The sequence below is a fragment of the Aethalodelphis obliquidens genome, unplaced genomic scaffold (genome assembly GCF_003676395.1).
Source record: "Aethalodelphis obliquidens isolate GAN/ISIS:26980383/991018 unplaced genomic scaffold, ASM367639v1 scaffold3, whole genome shotgun sequence".
In the NCBI taxonomy this organism is placed as follows: domain Eukaryota; kingdom Metazoa; phylum Chordata; class Mammalia; order Artiodactyla; family Delphinidae; genus Aethalodelphis; species Aethalodelphis obliquidens.
Genome location: NW_020837947.1, coordinates 1,374,424 through 1,387,322, shown reverse-complemented (window position 1 = coordinate 1,387,322; position 12,899 = coordinate 1,374,424). Strand labels below are relative to the sequence as shown.

Here is a 12,899-nt window from a genome sequence, read left to right as displayed (position 1 = left end):
AAATAATGTCTCCCCCATTTTTTTACTTGCACGTGAAAAATGACAGGTTGTATTTGAAGAGAACATTTCTTGCAGAGGCAAAAATAAGGAGCCTTCCCTATCTAACCCGAAAAACTCAACTGTACTTAAAATGAAAGCTTCAATCTGCTGTTCAGGGGAGAATACTCTTGGCCTGGAGCCAATCCTCTTAAAGGTACACACACACACACACACACACACACATGCACACGCACCCGCATGCGCGTGCGTGCGTGATGTTTATTTTTAATTCACAAGACTTTCATTTTCCCTACTCTGCATCCCCTTTAGTTCACCTTATATTTTAGAGGCAAGAACTATCAGAGGCGTCAAGGGAGACCCTCATCCCCACGACCAGCAGCGGCGCCAGTGGTCAGGTTCTCCAGCGACTGGCCCATCAAATGCGGTTAATCCGAACCTGGCATGTTCCCCCTTCTGGGTTGTCAAGCCCGTGACACAGGCCACTGATGGGGATGAAACCACATGGCCGAAGTGCAAGCCTGGACATCAGTTACACGTTTCATTGTAACCGCAGTGTGGGATGATGTTACTGAACAGCAAAGTTGGTTTATCTAAATGAACTTCTCTCTTGGTTACGAGGTGACCATGGTGGCTGTGGGGTCAGTGACACTTTGAGAGATAACATTGTCTCGTAGGACAAAACGTGGACAGTGCGAGAGGCAGCCGTGTGTTCTGGCCTTCCCTCCTCCCTACACGAAACAGTGTCCTAACGGCATCATCTTTCTCTGGTTCAGTGTCGCCACCTGCACAGTGAGGGGAGGTGTCTTGATTTGCTTGTTGAGGGCTTGTTAGTTTCCAATGAGATTATTTAGGAGAAAATTCTCTGTGTTTTGGCATGAAATCTTCCTGAGTCCTTCATAACTTTGCGTGAAGGTAGTTTTGAAGGAAGACTTCACAGATTTGAACAAAAACTAAACCAGTGGGAGATTTGGATGTGCTCAGAAGTGACCTCTTTGAAGGACAAGGGGCTTGAACTTTCATCCTTATTGGTACAGATTTGTTAAAAGTCCAATTCCCTTTACTTCCTAATCTTACCTTGTGCAGGAAGTGGTGTAGCTTTGCACAGTGACGGAGGGAAATGTTTGGTGAATGGTGTACAAACTGAAAGTAAGTGACAGGTTTCCAGAACCAAAGGAAAAGTCCTGTTCAGAAAATGGCATTCAAAATACGAAGGCCAAGGTATCTGTCGCATGGACCCCGTTATGATAAGATTTGGTCCTGTATTAGTGTTACAATTTAAACTGATAATAGTTTGATATATTAATATCAAATTTCCAGGTATATTAAATCCTGGCTCATTAAAATTAGCTCTAGATGAGCAAGTTGCCAATGTGGATATAATTTATTTTCAAAAAAATATATAAATCCTAGTTTCCTTTTTCTGGTTAAACGGCAGCTAAGGAAATCTATTTCAACCGGCTCTTTCATCAGACGTGTCTTCTGGTTTTAAGCTGTCTTTGTGCTGCTGCTGTTTCCGCTGGTTCTTGCCCCTCTGTGTTTTCTGACGAGAACTCCTGAAGGAATTGGATCCTGTGCAGTAGCCCCTTTCTGGAATTTTGCATGTGGACTCAGTAACTTCAGGGTATTAGGAGTGTGCAATCATTCTCATGCCTTTGGAACAATCCTAAATTAAAGTTTTGTTTCTGTTTCCATTATAGACCTCATTGTTTTCTTGGTTTGAGTTTATTCCAGTCATGTTGGTTGAAATCTTGGCGAGTTTGTTCAATAGTTATACCAGATGTTATTAAGAGTAGCTTTTCCACTTAAGCGTTCTGAGTGAATTTATTCTTTGTGAACCGGTCAAGTCCGGGGTCTGGAACCGGGCAGCTGGACAGCAGGGAGTAAGGCACCAGGGTAATCCTGTCTCTCGTTCTAATTAGGAGACTTTAGGGGTACAGAGTGCTAATTCACTTAGAAATACATAAAAATAGTGGATCGGTCTCTTCATTTCTTCCCTCTACTCTTTTTCTGAATTGAACACCTAGAGAACATTTCTCTGGACTTTCCTTGAAGCACTTTGCAAGGGTCAAAGAACCCATCTGAATCCTTTTGGTCAGTGAACACGTCCTCACTGTCAGAAAGGTGGGAAAACCTTATGAGTCCCCCGGAGATTAGCAGTGCCTCTGACTTGTTCTGCTCAGAGCTCAACAGATTTTCCCGGGGAGGACATAAATGGACAAATGGAGCTTCCTGACACTGATGTTCGGTGATTCTTTCCCCCAAAGGCGGTGGAGCTCCAGGCTGGAGCAGCCCTTCCCGGGACAGAGCCAGCAGGGGTGGAGGAGAGGGGTCAGCCCCGCCAGAATGGGGGCACTGGTTCCAGGACCCCCAAATCAGCCAGCGTGTGTGTGTGTGTGAGCCGGGCCTGTGTGTGTGACACAGGCTCCCGTCAGGCAGGGAGGGATTTCTGTTGCTCTGAATGGACCCCGGAAGCCAGGATGCTGCAGTGAAGGGAAGGACCAGCACTGCCCCCTGTTTTCCTGGCCCCCTCTTTCTGCAGGTTCCCCTCCCCGGATGGGAGCCCGTGGCTGCGACCTTGGCTGCAGTGGCCTCGGGGAAGCAGCCAGGCCCTTTTCTCTGTCTGGCATCTGCTGGTGGCCTTGCCCTTCCGGGCTGTCTTCACCTGACCCTAGGCGCATGGCTGGGGTCCCTCCCAGGGCTCTGAGTTCTCCTCTGAAAACCGCCCGTTTGTCATCCTGTCTCCTGGGAACGTTTAATTCTCTGGAAAGCATGGGATGCTTTGAGCACCTCGTGGAGAGCGGTGCAGACGTTTGTGATGGGCTAAGGTGGCCGTCGGGAACACCAGTTTGGAAAAGGCCGAGGGGCCTCCTGGGACAGAGGGTGGTCTCTTCCCCCTTGATCCCCTACCTCACCCCGGCGTCCCCGCACCCATTATTCATGGCAGGGGTCAGCCTCCCCGAGGACAGGGCCCCTCTCACGTCACCCTTCCCCTCCCCCTGCCCCCTCCGTCACCCCCTCCCCAGTTTGGGCTTTTGCTGGGCAATAATTTGACCCCCCAGGGGGAGGGGAGCTCAGGCCTGTGTGAGGGTCACACATCCCCACCCCCCGACTGCCGGCCCGCCCCTCCCCACCGCTCTTTACCACCATCTTCTTGTACCTCTCAGGTCCCTCAGAATCCTCTCTCTTCCCTCCACGTTTCTCCTCCTCCTGTCCTTAAAGTATTTACCTTTCGTCTCTAATTAAAGGTGTGAATTCCAGGATGACTTTTTCAAAAAAACGATTCTTTTCTCAGCATTTTGTATTTGCCTCATTAATACTGTAGCCTGGAATGCATATTGACTTGTCTTTCTGCAACTGGTCCTTTAAAAATTGGGGTTTAGGAAGTGAACTACCCTTCCTCATCGCTTCCAGAGCAGCGTCTACGAGCTGCTGGTGATGACAGGCATGTGCTCACACTGCCCGGCGCTGGGCTCCAGGGGGTGTTGAGAGCGTGCACGCAGCCAGTGCGGCCTGGCAGCTGCATTTGAAATTTCATTGCACTTGAATTAATTTCAGGGCGAGCAGCTGTGTGTGACTGGTGGTCTCCGCGTGGACGGTGCCCCACGTTCCAAGGTTCGGGTTGAACTGCACGTGGGGCAAGTTGTGAGCTACCTGACGCTGGACTTCAAGTCCTAACCAGCGAAATACCTTGTGTCTGGGTGACGCACACAGATGAGGGTGGAGAGCTGTCCCCGCCGCGTTAGCACCTGGGGGAGGGCGATGCAGACACCCGCCGAGGGCGTCGGGTGATGGACCCCAGGAGCGCCGGCAGCCCGTTCCTGCCAGTCTCCGAGACTGTGCTCGTGCACTTCAGTGACGATGACAGCTTTGAGCAGTGATGTACCAGCATCGGGAGATGCAGATGGTCCGTTTCAGAAACCTGGGAAGAGAATTCCCCTTGAAGGCCCCATGCCTCGGCTATCTCCTAGCATAAACAGGGCCTCTTAAAAATGTGAAGAATCTGTTGTAACGTGTCAACCGAGGTGATGGGGGAATAGGCCATTTTCCACTTGTGCAGATGCTGACGTGAACCACCCACAGGCCCGGAGAAGGCGGAAACCTGCAGAAGAGACGAGAGGGCAGAAGGGGGCGTGCCCACGGCACCCCTCCAGCCCCCTTCCGTACGTCTTTCCAAGGCTGCTTTTCAGAACTGGGTCCTGTGCGTGGGTGCAGGTTGAAGCCTTTGGAGTGGGCGCCCTGGGGCAGGAAGACGCAGCCCTGACCCCCGGGTCGTGTTCACAGCCGTGCATGACTGGAGTGAACAGCAGGGACCCGGGCCCGAAGCCCTGGACTTGGTTTTAGTTTGTCCTGGACGAGCTGGGTGACCTCCACGGCGAGCCTCCAGCTCTTCTTTGGTCAAATGAGGCAGCGGGGCTGGTGTCCTCTGGGACCCTCAGTGTCTTTATCGGTGCCCTGACGACACTCCATGCTAAAGGGGCATCCTCTGCCCTTGCCCCCAGGGCGTGTGGACCAAAGGCACCCGGCTCTTATCTCCACAGAGAAAGGGAGTCGGACTTCCTGCCATGGGTTTCTTTCTCCTTGGGGCTGTGGCTGTGTGGACGGGTGGAGGTGCACACGGGGGAGGGAGGGTCTTCTCTGTGCCTCCTCGTTCCCTGGGGACCCCTCTCTGCCTGGCCCAGCACGGAGCATGCGCGTCCCTCAGTGCTGGACGGTGAGGTAGTCCAGCCTCCGGATACAGAGGGCTCTCAGGGCTCATTCCCTTCTGCTCCTTCACTCAGCAGACCCTTGTTAGGAACCTGCTTTGTGCTTGGACCCGTGGGGAAACCCTGCAGGAACCAGACCAGTGGCCGTCCTGATTCTCACGACCCCGGTCTGCAGCCAAGCACCCTTGCTTTTGACGCCGTGCTTGAGTATACGTTTCACCCCAGAAAGGGCAAGATCACGAACGCAGGAAGAAAGATGAGGTTGGGGTGTGGTTGAGGATGCAGACGATGTTTCGGATGCTGTGCAGGTCTCATCAGAGCTTGGATGTAGACTTGGAACTGAACTCTGCCTGGTCTCTATTGGGAGATCAGAGGCCCCTGGCCTTATGCGATGTGTTCATTTTCACTTTTAAAGTGTAGAAATGGCGTGAGCGCGCTGGAGACTGGGTGGCGCGTCCCGGTTCCTCGCCCAGGGAGCAGTTTCTCTCTACCTGCTTGGCCAGCAGCCGAGACCGTCTCACTGCGACATTTTCACCTGTTGTTTCAGCGGGGTTTGTCCTTCTGGTTCCCACTTTACTCCTTTCGTTCTGTCCTCAGTGGAAACGGTTCCACCCTGTAGCTCATCGTCTCCTGAGGTTTGGCAGAGAAGCAAGCTATCTGGTGTCCCTGCTTTCGGATGAATTGCCCCTGCTTTGCAGGTCTCTTTAATATTCTCTAACATGTACTTTAGTGTAATTTGCTCTAAATGCTTTGAAATGAGAAGGAGCCTTAAAAAAGACACCCTGGCTGAATGCCTTTGGAAACGTCACCTCATCAAGGAGCGCGTTGATCTTCCAAGGGAAGGATAGCAGGGAGGGGCTGGGGGCCGCGCGCGGTGCGTTTCACTGCTCCAGAGACGGGGAGGCCGTCAGGGGATTTATGAGCGACGTGTCGTGACAGAACACAAAGGATTGGCCACGTCCGGACACACGGAGGCGCCAGCTCTGCGTCTCTCTCCCTGTCATCCGGCCACGTGTCAGCGATGCCACCTGCAGGCCCCTCTCCAAGGGCTGGTGCGCAGAGCACGGTAGGGCCCCGTACTCTGTCCGTGTGCACAGATGTACCAGGCACCGTATCTGGGGTGGAGACTAGCGACCCTGGGGCTGACCCCCAGCCGACGGTGACGTGGCCAACTGCAGTGTGTAGAGTGGAGGCTTTGGAAAATGGAGTCAGACACGAGCTTAATACTTATTTTCCTGGTTGATTTACGCTTTTGTTTTTAGACACAGACAGGGCGTCTGTATGATCTCTGTGTACTTCAGCCTGGGGGTGTTTGAAACAGACCTGAGAGCGGCGCCCGCGCAGGGGGTGGCGATGGGGGACGGGCCTTTCAGGTTGTAGGCCAGGTGTGTCCCTCCCAACACACTTAGAGTGAGAATGCCAGGGTTTCGATGTCTGTCCTAAAGTTTCAGTGTCTGTCGTGGCCTCTGCTGTTTACTAGTCCCGAATCCCTACACCTGTTAGTTCAAACATCTTCTTTTCCCTGCCACGTGCCCCGGTAACTCCGTAGCGGTCCCACCTGGTCATGTTATGACAGCTCCTCAGACAATGAACATTTATTGAGCACCGACTGTAGACCAGACGCAGTGATGGGGCGCGAGGCCTCGTGGATGAGCACACGCTGTCTCTACCCTGAAGGAGTTGTGGTCCCAGGTGTTCTAACGCGATCGGCCGGGGGGCCACTGTAATGTTCTCCCATATCCCAGATGTGCGTTGCCTCACAGAGCTGTAGCCTGAGAAAGACATGGAGCTGTTAAACATCCATTTTGCCTATTCCTTGGTTCTTTTGGGGTCCTGGGTGAGAACGGGCACTTAATTGTAGGTAAACTCATGAAGATAGTGCCTGCCCAAAGTCCTGCGAACCTTCCTTACACATCTTCAAGTCATCAAAAGGGCGGTGACACCTTCAAAACTGGCATGGCTTGTATGAGCAGAGGTTCAGCTCCACTGCAGAGTTTTTAAGGCATTTGTAGAATCCACTTTCTGCAGACGAATCACCTCCGAACCGTAAAAGTAACGGTTGAATGTTGTCACGTAATTTTCAAGTGAGGATCAACGATAATTCTTGCACTAAGGTAGCACTATCCACGTGATATTTTATTAAGGAGAATTTTAGAATAACGAGGTTCCTACTGACTGTCTGATAAACTTAAGTCCGGAGCAATCAAAACCCAGGAGTTTCTTGAATTATCTCCCAGATGTACTAACAAGAAGAAAAAATACCTGCTTTCATCATTGAAATTAACATTGATGTGGAGACAGGGAAGGAAAGTAAATAAAAAAGAAAGGTTTGGGGGAAAGAGCCGAGGTTTGCAGAGCAGGAGGTACAGCCGAGCATCTGCCCCTGGTTGTGGGACCAGGAACCAAAGGCCGCCGTGCGAACGGTGACCGGGGGCCAGAGCACCAGAGAGAGGCTGGGTCTGGGACCCGAAGCGAGCAAGGACTCCCTGAAAACACTTATAAAAAGTCTCCTGTCCACTCAAACAGAAGGCGAAGGCAGCCCGGAGATAAAGAAAACAGTCGCAACGGCCTGTGTGCCCCGGGGGGTCACTCCCTGTCAGGCTGCTGGCACTGCATTTCTCTGGGTTTTCTCAGTCCTGGGAGGGCTGTCTTTGTGCCCTACACGCGGTGGACGACTCTCCTGTGTCCGGTCCTCCGTGGGGTCCCTGCAGCCTTTGCTGCGGCCCGTCTGCCGGGCCCCCTCTCCGGGCACGGGCACCCGCCTCCCATGGACCCTGCGTGTGGAGCCCACCTCCCTCGCTCTGTGCATCGTCCTGCAAAACCTGCTTCTTTGTGCTGACCACCTAACTGAGCTCCCTTTCTACTTCATGCTCCGAAGTTTCGTTTTGAAAATGACCATAGATGGGAGGGTCGCTTAATGCTCCTACCGTGGACTCGAAACCTTTACGACCGTGTAAAGGTTTACCAGGGCGAACTCGCCCTGTGTTTGAATACCTGCTTGGGAGGGCTTATTTCAAGCGACATCTGCGTGCCTTCTCCAAGCATCTCTCCTGCACTATTTCATTTCACTTTCCCAACAGGCAACAGTGTTACCACCTCCGTTTCACAAATGAAGAAGCCAAGGATTATTGGGCTAAAAGCACGACCGTCCCAGGTCACACAGCCAGCTGCCCGTCTCCAAAGTCAAGGCCATTTCTTTGACCACTGAGCCCTGCGGAGCAGACCACCCTCCACACACGCTGGCATTTTCCAGCACAGACTGTTGGCCACTCTCTGTCTCTTTATTGGGTTTATAGCTTTAATCTAGTCATAAAACCTAAACAAATTCATCCCAATAGTTTGCCCTTGGTTTTAAATTCCTACAGATGTCCCATGAATACAACGAAAAGGCCCAAAGAGGCCCAAAGTGATGAAGGTGACACACGTTATCACTACGTTGCTATCTCACTGCGTTATTCACTCAGGGTCTTAAAGTTGCTACGACAGAGCCCCCTTTGCAGGCCCACAGTCTGTTGTCTTCACTTCACGTTGCTGGCTTGTTTTTCAAGTCGGGAAGGCAGGGGCGGGGACAGGCACCTAAGAGAGAGCCGATCCCACCGTCTCTGTTGGGGTCCGATCCTCCTGGTGCCACGCCTGCCTTGCAAAGGAGGCAGCTCCCTTGGGGGACAGACGCCCTTCCCACCCGCGCTTGTCTTCATCCTGTTCTCCACAGTGTAAACCCCGTTATTTTAGTTATTCTCACAGCTGCCTCAAAGTCGGCAGAGAAAGTATTATTGCTCCCGTTTTACAGACAAACAGACCGAGTCGACACCACACTCTTGTAATTTTGACGTTTGCTGAACGTCCTGAGTAGCATCGAGCAGCGGCAGAATCCAGTTTTCATTGGTTTACGGTCAGCGCCATGAACACTGCAATTGGGTCGAGTTAATTACAGAGGACTGGAGAACCGTACTAAGTGGGTTGCTTTCTGTAAGACTCCGTCCGCTGGCGTCATCTGTGTGTAACAAGGGGAACACAGGGTTGGGAGTGTTCTGGCGGCAGGAAGGGGACCAGCTACCCGGACCCCTGGCACCCCTGAGCCTCCCCAGTCCTCAGGGTGCCTCCCAGCTCATTGGTCTGTAGGCCAGTCGCCAGACTGACCCCACAGCAGACCTGCATGACGTCACTGTTCCTGATTTGCTTCTGGTGATCTGTGCCCTGGGATTCAGGCCACATCCCGTCTCATTCCTGGGCTTTGCCAGTCTTCTCAGATGGTCTCTTTGAGGAGCGTTTTCACAGCCCACACCAGATTCAGCAGGCTCTCCCGTAGGGCTCTTGGACGCCCTGTTCTGCCTCGTGTGACCTGGTGATCGTGCGTCGTCCTGCACCGCACGGTAGTTATTCGTTGGCCCAGTTGCTGTCGTGATGCTTTGTGGTGCTGTGTTTGCTGCCCTCCGGAACCTAAGCTCTGTGAGGACAGGACCGCCTTTGAACCCTACCCCACGCCCCTCCTGGAGTCCAGGAAAAAGCCTGGCAGAGGGCTGTCCCTCAACACTTACTGAACAAATTCAGTTCAAGCTGGACCTGACTTTTGATCTACCTTAGAAATACAACGTCCTTAAAGAGTGTGAAAAAGAGGCAGACAATTAAAATGCTGCAGGAGAGCGTTTGTAAAACACGCACGATTGGCATTTGTTGGTTCCAGCAAACGAATGAATGAGTGAGTGAATTGATGAGTGAGGGAATGAATGAGCGAATGAATGAGTGAGGGAATGAATGAGCGAATGAATGGGTGAATGAGTGAATGAATGGGTGAATGAGTGAACGAATGGATGAATGAGTGAACGAATGAGTGAGCAAGTGAATGAATGAGTGAATGAATGAATGAGTGAGTGGCTGTCTCCCTGGGGGAGAACTCGGGGCAGCAGCTGTGTTTCACTCAAATGTCTCAGCTTCAGGCTCGAGGCTCTAGAACACCATCTCCACGTTTGTGTCATAGGTTCGGGTTCTCTGTTCCACTAGAAAGTAGGGAACTCTTTCCTGAAATCAGCGAAAGCTTAGCCTCTAAAGTGGAGAAGTTGCCCTTTAGCAGGTGTGTTTATAACCGTGTCCCCGGTGTCCCCACCTTCCCCCCGTGGTACAAGATCACTTACTCTCTCAAACCCCCCAGACTCACCCATGCCCCAGACGCCCTCGCGGTTCTAACCCATCTCACCCCCAGCGTATGAGGGTGAGTCCTCGCGTCACGCTAACACACTTACTTGGAAGCTACATTCATTTCCCGGTGGCTCATTATTTAGAAGGTTCTCGCTTTGGGGAATCTTACAGCTGCCGGATTATGTAATTCAGAAGTGTTTTTCTTAATGTGAACCCATACCATGTGTTATCCCATATTCTAATCAGATATCAGTATCACAGTGAAGAAATTCATCCGTATTAAGAGTGTTTTAACCCATTTCTTACATGTTTTCATTTTGTTCCTGCTTAAACCCATGCATTTATTAAGCAGAAGACGGATCACATCTTTAATCCGTTTGCACTTGACCTACTGTTTCCACTGCAGGAGTCGCATGACCTCCAGGCAGGCACTGCACATGCACCCCCTTAGCTTCCTTCTGCCCCTCCCCCGCAAGGCACCTGTGCAGACAGCCCTGCTTCGTGAAAGCAAAGGAGACGGGGCCCTGGGACGCTGAGGTCGTTGTTTTAATAGTGTTGTTCAAGGTGTAATTGATTTCCTTCTAAATTTGACAAAGTGCCTTTTATCTGAACTAGTTTGAAGACCCTCAACCCAGTTCTTTAGTGAACACTGAATTCTTTAGAATAGGACTATTTTATTTTCCCTCCAGGGCTTTGTTTAGCAAAGAATCCAGCTCCCTTAAAAGCTCATTTTCCTCTGTACACTGTCTCACCTGGAATGTAATTGCTGTTAAAAACGGGGAGGGGGAGAAACATGCAGAAAGTGTGAATCCCCTCATTTCTGAGAAGGAGCAGTTCCACTGTTTGTTCTACATCATTAAATTACTGAGAATTATGGTCACATTGCAAGCGCCTGAATGCTCAGCTTTTTTTAAAAAAAAAATAGAGGCTGCGTCTCTACATTTAGAGGAAATGATAATTACGCCGTCTTTCCCTAAGTCATCCGCATTTCCTCGCTTGGGGTTTCAGGAAATACAAACAGACCACCTCTTAAACACAAAAATTAGCAGGATTTAGGTTATTTCAGGTTGTCATCTAAAGTGGAAGGGAGCTGCTTCTGGGCGGGCTCCTGTGTGCACTGGGCCTGCGAAAGTCCTGAGATGCTGCACGGTCAAGTTTGCTCCCCTGGTGGCCTCTGTCTCTGTCTCTCTTTCTTTCTCTCGCACAAAACTGCTCTGTTCCAGGCCAGCTGCGAGTCATAAGAACAAGTCTACGAAAACTCAAATGCTTGTGAGGAGAGGAACGAGGTGAGGCAGTGACTTTGTAAGGGAGCAGTGTTTCGCGCGGATGGAGTTCCTCAGGTGCGGTGCTCTGGGCGCTCCTGTCTCCTGGGAGCTGCCGCTGCCTGGGGTGTACCATCGTGGCCGGAGAGTTGATTCTCATGAATCAGTTTCGGGGAAAGAGAAACAAGGTGTTGAAACCCCTCAGTGACAGAATTCAATCAAATGTGCTTATGGCCTTGCTTTACCCATTTTTAGTAAAAGAACACTTTTGTTGTTGTTGCGAAATCTCGGAAAGGTAACGATCTGTTTTCACTTGCCTCTTGGTTAAAATAAGCACAGATCATTTTAGCAAGTGAACTTCTTAGGAAAAATGAGAGCCTGAAGAATGTCTCTCCTGTGTCCCGGGGCCCCACTGAACAAAGAACCGTCCCCCTCCAGGCGCCCATGACCTGCCTCCTGGCTGGAGCCTTTCTCCAGAAATCCGGGAAATGGCCAGGCACCTCAGCTCCCAACCAAACACGCCGAGAGACTGTCCCTCACACCCTCCCTGCCACGGTGCACTTGCAGCCCTTCCTCCCCAGGACCCCAGGTGGGGCTGTGAGGACCCCGCCTGGACCCCGGGAGCGATGTGGCTCCCTGGACAACTGTCCCCCCATGGGGCCTTCCTCCCCCTGTGGCTTCATCTCAGCTTCGGTAGGTCTTTCCACATCGCCAGCTAGGACACTCAGAGACGCAAGGGGAGAGTGTGGGTATCTTTTTAAGGAGCGAAGCACCCTGAGTTTGAGAATGTCCTTTCTGTCTCTTCCTGATGAGGGAACAAGTTGATGAGGTCCCTGCAATTTTGCTTAAGTCCATTCCCTCTCTTCCTCCAGCTCAGACTGGGACAGGGGAGGGGTTGCTGTGAGTAGAGCTCTGCCCCTGTAAATATCACCAGGGCAAACATGCCAAATAAACCTCTTCAGACATACACAGAGCCCAGGGCTCTACACACTGCTGTGGAGTATTGAGTAGTAGCCACAGCTCGGGGTTTTCTCTCTTTCCTTTAATAAATCGTTGTGAAGGGCAGGTGACATTCCAGTGACCAAAGGCTCGCGATGGCGCCACTTCCCAAAGCTTGAAGCTTTATTGGATTCATCTTCGTGTTTGTTGCTCCGTCTGGGTTGAGGAGGCCTACACAGGACAGAGGGTGGGACGCACGGGGGGTTGGGAAGCCCGGGGGGTGGGCAGGGCGCACCATCAGCGGTCCAAGGAGGACAGGTGTGGGAGCAGGTGGCCGGATCTAAGCCCCACTGGGAGATGCTGCGAGCTCTGAAGCCCTGTGTCCGGGCCGTCAGAGGATGGGGACCCCAGAGCGGTCAACGGGGACTGCACGGAGGGGACCCTGGGGCAGGGGCTCCGTGCTCACACCACCCCAGCAGCCCTGGGTCCTGGGACGGAGGTGAGATTGTGTGGAACTGTCCGACAGGGAGAGACTGCCCCCCAGTTCCAGGCCGGCAGGGCACTTCTGATGCCCACGACTTCCAAGGTGATCGCAAAACCTGGTGAATGCAGGAGTCAAGCAGGCACTGAATTCACAAACTCAAAGAGAAACATTGCTGTTCAGATTATTAAAGGTACGCAGAACGTGTGCACCCCCGTGCAGACCTGGACGGCGTCCCAGGCCAGTGGTGGAGCCTTCAGGGTTTCGGCCACCAGATGCCGAGCAGAGAAGTTACCCGTTATCCAGATGTGTGAAACGGACGGAGGTCGGAGTTTTCAGAGCTTCCCACCATGTCTGGGACATCCCCTGGCACTAAGT

At 52.0% G+C, this 12,899-nt stretch overlaps 1 protein-coding gene across 5 annotated transcripts in view; it reads left to right on the top strand.

Annotated features, from left to right (window-relative positions):
* The window catches only part of SMOC2 (SPARC related modular calcium binding 2), a 149,329-nt gene that overhangs the window by 32,561 nt on the left and 103,869 nt on the right, over positions 1-12,899 (top strand). The window lies entirely within an intron of this gene.